General features: G+C 36.7%; 1 pseudogene; it reads right to left on the bottom strand.

Annotated features, from left to right (window-relative positions):
• The window catches only part of LOC149552930 (FACT complex subunit SPT16-like), a 191,210-nt pseudogene extending 190,090 nt beyond the window's left edge, over positions 1 to 1,120 (bottom strand).
• Positions 1,121 to 6,182: the final 5,062 nt, after the last annotated feature.

The raw sequence follows: 6,182 nt of genomic DNA on the forward strand, positions 1-6,182 counted from the left end.
TTAATAAATATAAGGAATATTGTAGAGGCCGTGATTTGAAAGGAGATGACATTTTTAAAATGTCACAAAAGGAGGATGAGAATTTGGAGGACTATGTTGCCCAGTTCATGTTTAACCTAAAGTGCAATACACAACATCAGATGAATGAGGAGTCCCAAAAGCATCTGTTTCTGAAAGAAGTGCATGACAGGAGTATGGAAGCTTTAGACTTAATGGTTGGAGGTGACATTACATAGAAGATGTGGGCTGAAATCTAGAATATTTGTTTGAACTATTCTAGAGCAACAACAAAAAAAGGATGAGGTTTGAGGGACTTACTCCAAAAAACTCTTGGGGTAGGAGTATCTAAGATAGAACTATCAAACCTCTTATCGGATTTCAAGAAAGACATCATTAATGATGTTGCTACACAATTGGATACCATGCAAGCATGAAGGAAGAAGGAGGATGTTGATAGTATGTTGGTAGAATATTGCCCCCATTGCAGAGAAAGGAAATGCAACTATCAATGTAAACCTATTGCTAGCTTGGAATCACAGCATGTGTCTATTGAGTTCAAGGTAATTGATGAAGATGGGGAACTCCTCTATGTTTCTCAAAGAAGGTCATGGGCTCCAAGATTAGGTATTCCTCAAGACCCGCTCCATAATTATGGTGGTAATAGTCAATGGCAATAGCAGCATGGTAATTATAATAATTGGCAGCAGCCCAACCAAGGTTGGAAACAACCTAACCAAGGGTGGAAATAGCCTAACCAAGGTTGGCACCAACCTCAGCAAGGTTGGCAGCAAACCTAGAACTAGCAACAACCTCAGCAGGGTTGGCAACAAACCCAAAATTGACAACAGCACTAACATCATCTAGCCTTAACTCAACCTCCTCAACAGCAAGCCTTAATGCCTCCTATAGCCAATACAGCCCCTCCAAAATAGCCACAGTTACTTGCACAACCTGCACCTAATCCTAATAGTGCAAAACCTTCAGCTCAGCAATAAAGTTATTCCATCACCCTAAATTGTATCCATCTATGATCTAGAACAATGCTTGCCTCACCTCAATAGCCCATTATAATAGAAATAGATGATACAAATGTTGAGTTAGTTCAAGAACCTACCACCATTATTTCTCCTACAGCCAAGACACCACCATTTCCTAGTAGGTTAATAGAGAAAATCCTACCAAGCGAAAATCAAGCTACACTAGACTTACTTGAGCAACTCAAGCAAATGACGATAAAAATTCCCTTGCTTGATGCAATAAAGGAAGTACCTTTATATTCAAAAGCCATCAGAGAAGCCTATGTTAAAAAGCTAGGAAGGAAAAAGAAAGACCCAAAGACTATCCATGTCCTTGGATAGCTTTTTGATCTTATCCTTGATAACTGCAAAATGCCTAAGTATGTGGACCCTGGAAGCCCAGTAGTGACCCTCACCATTCAAAGAGTGCAACTTGTGCAGAATGTCTTAATAGACCTAAGAGCATCCATCAAAGTAATGACCAAGGAAGTAGTGTCCAAATTAAGCATCATTGGTCTCAAGAAAACACCAACAATCTTGCAACTAGCAGATAGTTCTACCATCATTTCTAATGGTATGTTAGAAGATGTCACTATCACAATACATTCATGGGAGTATCCAGTTGATTTTTTCATACTCTCTCCAAAAAAAAGTACTGGGGGATACCCTATCATTTTAAGATGACCATGGTTAGCCATAGTAGATGCTTATATTGCATGCCGATCAAGGAAAATGACTATTTCAGATAGAACGAACACTAAAAATTTAACCTTGTATTCACCTACTTAGCCTTTGCTACAAGATGATCAAGTTGTCTGGCCAAATATGGATGACTTTGATATGGACATAGATTCTATTCAACAATTGATGATGATCTCATGGGACTCATTTATAAAAATTAAAGAAGAAGATGATATTATTTCTTCTATCATACTGAATGAGTATGGAACACAACCTAAGACATCTTCTAAACAAAAGTGTGTCTTAGAAGCATTCTACCTTTATCTGCTAAACTTCATTATTCTGAGTCTGCACAGCCTATGCATTACTCCTGCCACATAAGATAGATTCACAACCAATTGTGAAAATTTTAATGGCTGAAAAAGTAGTCAAAACAGCAATCATTCCAGGAAGAGAATTAAATATAAGCAAGTCCTTATCTCAGGCACAACATCATAATACCCTACAGCTGCTACAAAAGCACCAAGATGCTTTTTCTTGGGAGTATATAGATATGAAAGGTTTGGATCCTACACTCTATACCCATAGAATTTATATTAGTCTGGATTGTAAACCTCTAAGACAACCTCAATGTAGGATAAACCCAGCATTAAGGGATATTGTCATAAATGAATTGCAAAAGCTACTCAATGCCAGCTTCATATATCCTATTTTAGATAGCCAATGGGTGTCACCATTGGTTATTGTTCCCAAAAAGGGGGGAAATGGTGAGTTTGCATAGATTATAGAGAACTTAACTTGGCTACTAAAAGGATCATTTTCCATTGCCTTTTATCGATCAAGTTCTTGACAATCTTGCAGGAAAAAATTACTTTTCATTCTTGGATGGGTTCAGTGGTTACAATCAAATCTAGATAGCACCAAAGGATCAAGAAAAGACCACATTCACGTATCCATGGGGAAAATTTGCTTATGATGTCCTAAAATTTGGTTTATGCAATGCACCTGCAACTTTCCAAAGAGCTGTTATTAGCATTTTTTCTTACATATCTGTAGATTGTTTGGAAGTGTATATGGATGACTTCACCACATATTGACAAACATTTGAAGAAGCCAATGAAAACTTGGATAAGGTTTTACAAAGATGCAAAGACTACAATTTGTCTTTAAATAGTGAAAAGTGCTTTATGATGATGCAAGGAGTGGTGTTGGGACACTTTATTTCCCCTAAAGGAATTGAAGTAGATCCAATAAAAATAGAAGTCATACATACATTGGTTGTACCAGCTAAATTGAAAGAAGTCAAGAGTTTTCTAGGACATGCAAGATATTATCAGCATTTTATCAAAGATTTCAATCAAATTGCAGCACCTTTATATAAATTGCTTCGAAAAGATGCAAAATTTGCATGAGATTCAGAGTGTACAAAAGCTTTCCTGTAGCTTAAGGAAGTCCTTGCAATAGCACTAGTGCTCCGAGGACCAAATTGGGAGTTACCTTTTCACATACACATAGATGCTTCAGATCATGCCATTGGAGTGGTACTTGGCCAAAAGATAGATTCAGTAGAACATGCAATTTACTATATTAGAAAAAATCTTCAAGGAGCCGAGTATAACTACACTGTGACAGAGAAAGAACTGCTTGTTGTAATTTATGCTCTGAATAAATTCAAACATTACATTATAGGATACCAAATATTTGTACATATAGATCACTCTACTATCAAATATCTAATGAACAAGCCATCAATCTCTAGATGATTGGCTCGATGGTTGTTACTAATGCAAGAATTTGACATCACCATTCTTGACAAGCCAGGTAAAGCAAATGTTGTAGCTGATTTCTTGTCTCATCTTCAAACACCTAATGATCCTACAGCCATAGAAGATAGCTTTCCTGATGAACATCTCTTCCTTTTTTCCACACAAAACCCTTGGTACGCTGACATTACCAACTATCTAACTACTGGCAAAACTCCTCCACATTTTTCTGCAAAAGAAAAATGATTGATGGTAGAAAAGAGTTTTAATTTCTCATGTATCTTAGGATTCATGTTTTATACTAGACCAAACCAGGTAACACGAAGATGTCTCAGAGAGGATGAAACATATGATGTTCTTCATGCTTGTCATGATGAGCCCTCTGGTGGTCACTTTGCTAACAAATAGACTGCATTAAAGATTCTAAATATAGGTTATTATTGGCCTACACTTTACAAGGATGTGGCTCAATATACAAAAAAATGTGATAAATGTCAAAGAATCGGTCGATCGACTAAAATAGGTCAAATGCCCCTACATCCATAGATAGTAGTAGAACCATTTGATAAATGGGGAATTGATTTTGTTGGCCCTATTGAACTACCATCAGAAGGGAAAACTTACATATTGGTTTGCACTGATTATGTTACTAAGTGGGCCGAAGCAAAACCCATGAAGTATCCTCATGACAATAATGTTGCAAAGTTTTTGTATGAATGTATCATTACAAGATTTGGTGTTCCAAGAGAATTACAATCAGATCAAGAGCCTCAGTTCACATCTAATCTGATAGCAGCACTCATGGAGGAGTATAAAATTTGACATGGCAAATCATCTCTATATCATCCACAGGCCAATGGATACGTAGAAGTGAAAAATAAAGAGTTGGAACATATTCTCACTAAAATAGTGTCTTTGCATTGCAAAGATTGGGCAACTAAACTTCTTGAAGCCTTATGGGCATACAGAACAACATGGAAATCCACTACTAGGTTCATGCCTTTTCAACTCCTATATGGGAAAACAGTTGTTATGCCTATTGAATTTGACCATAAAACTCTGTGGATAGATTTGGAACTTGATATTACCCTTCCTATAGCACAACAGGGTTGCATTTTGCATCTCAATGAGTTGGATGAATGGCAAAAATCAACTCTTCATAACATAGAATTAATTTAGAGTCAAAGAAAGCAATGGCATGACAAATTCATTAAAGACAGAGAATTCTCTGTTGGTGATTGGGTGCTCCTGTATGATTCACGATATCAGCATCACCAAGGCAAATTTTAGACTTGATGGCTTGGTCCCTATGAAATCATTGCAATTTTTAACAATGGAGTAGTTTAACTATCAACAATTGATCTGGTCAAATTCAAACTCCTAGTTAATGGGCATCGCCTAAAGTTATATTTTAAACCAGCAACCTAGGAAGAATTTCTTCAATAGTTCACCACAACAGAAACATCTCTTCCTGCAACCACTCCATCTGAGTCTCCCACTCAGACGCCTGTAGCCCATTGAATTTATTTTCAAGGCTTTCATAATAAAAATTTTGCACTCATGCAAAAATTCATTCCTTTTCCACTGCATTCCATCCCATCTTCTTGTCTTTCCATCATCACACCATCTCACTTTCTTTCTCTCATATGGCAATATTCAGACCACCCTTCCTATCGCACCTCAAGTCAGTCACACTCAACCCCTTTGTATTTATTTAATTTATTATTTATTTAGAAAAGCATGTTATTTTGATTTTCAAAATTTGCAATCTTTATGGTCTGGTGGGACCCAGTCTCTGCTAGGTTGGGGGGTGGAAAAATTGAAATCATGAATGCAAATCAAGGAAATCTTAAGTTGGCATGTAGGATGTATGGGGAACAGTCATTTCAGTAATAAGCTGGCACTCCTTTGTACTTCCAAAATGTGTGAAATAATGTAAAGAAGGCTAACCATTAAATCATGATTTCACATAACCCCTCATTAATATGGCGTATGTTTTTTAGCGTGATCTTTATCCTCATCACAGTTTGGTGATTAAAATGTTGTCATGAAGTACTGAAGGATGTGATGTTTTGAAAGCATTGAAGTATTTCAATTTCTCTTTGAAATCCCTATAGATATCACTGCCCATACTCTCAAAATCACTTGCAGTGAATTTTCCTGTAATAGCATTTTTTTTTTTGAAAAAAAAATGGGTGGAGAACCTTACCGGCATGAACCAATAGACCACAGAGTCTTACTAGCAGACCCAGCAACATGTAGTTTGTTTCAACAATGAAGTTGGTTGGCTTATTGTCTTAGTTTGAAGTAGTTTGATCAAGAAATTGCACTCCAATTTCATAATACATTGAGGGATGGATATGCAACTATTAAGGGCATTCGAATAGAATTCACTGAAGAAGTGGTGGCAGAAGTTTCTAGGTTGCCCACAAACGGAGAACGTTGGACAAAGGACATGGATGCATGACAAGCAAAAGACAAATTCTTAGTACCTAGAGATCCTCAGATGGAGGAAAACAAAAAGCAAGGTACATTATGATTATCTCTCCCTCTGCAATTCATCCACCCTGCTGAATTTATCATAAGATATTTTACTTGTGAAGGAAGGTATTCCTATTTGCATGCTGTTCATTTCAAAATTTTGAGTGCTTTTCGGCATGGTAATCATCTTGAAAATCTCCTAAGTTTCCTTTATAATATTATCAAAAGGCAAGCTACCTAT

The sequence above is a fragment of the Cupressus sempervirens genome, chromosome 6 (assembly GCF_028749045.1).
Source record: "Cupressus sempervirens isolate cs-2001-9-10 chromosome 6, ASM2874904v1, whole genome shotgun sequence".
In the NCBI taxonomy this organism is placed as follows: Eukaryota; Viridiplantae; Streptophyta; class Pinopsida; order Cupressales; family Cupressaceae; genus Cupressus; species Cupressus sempervirens.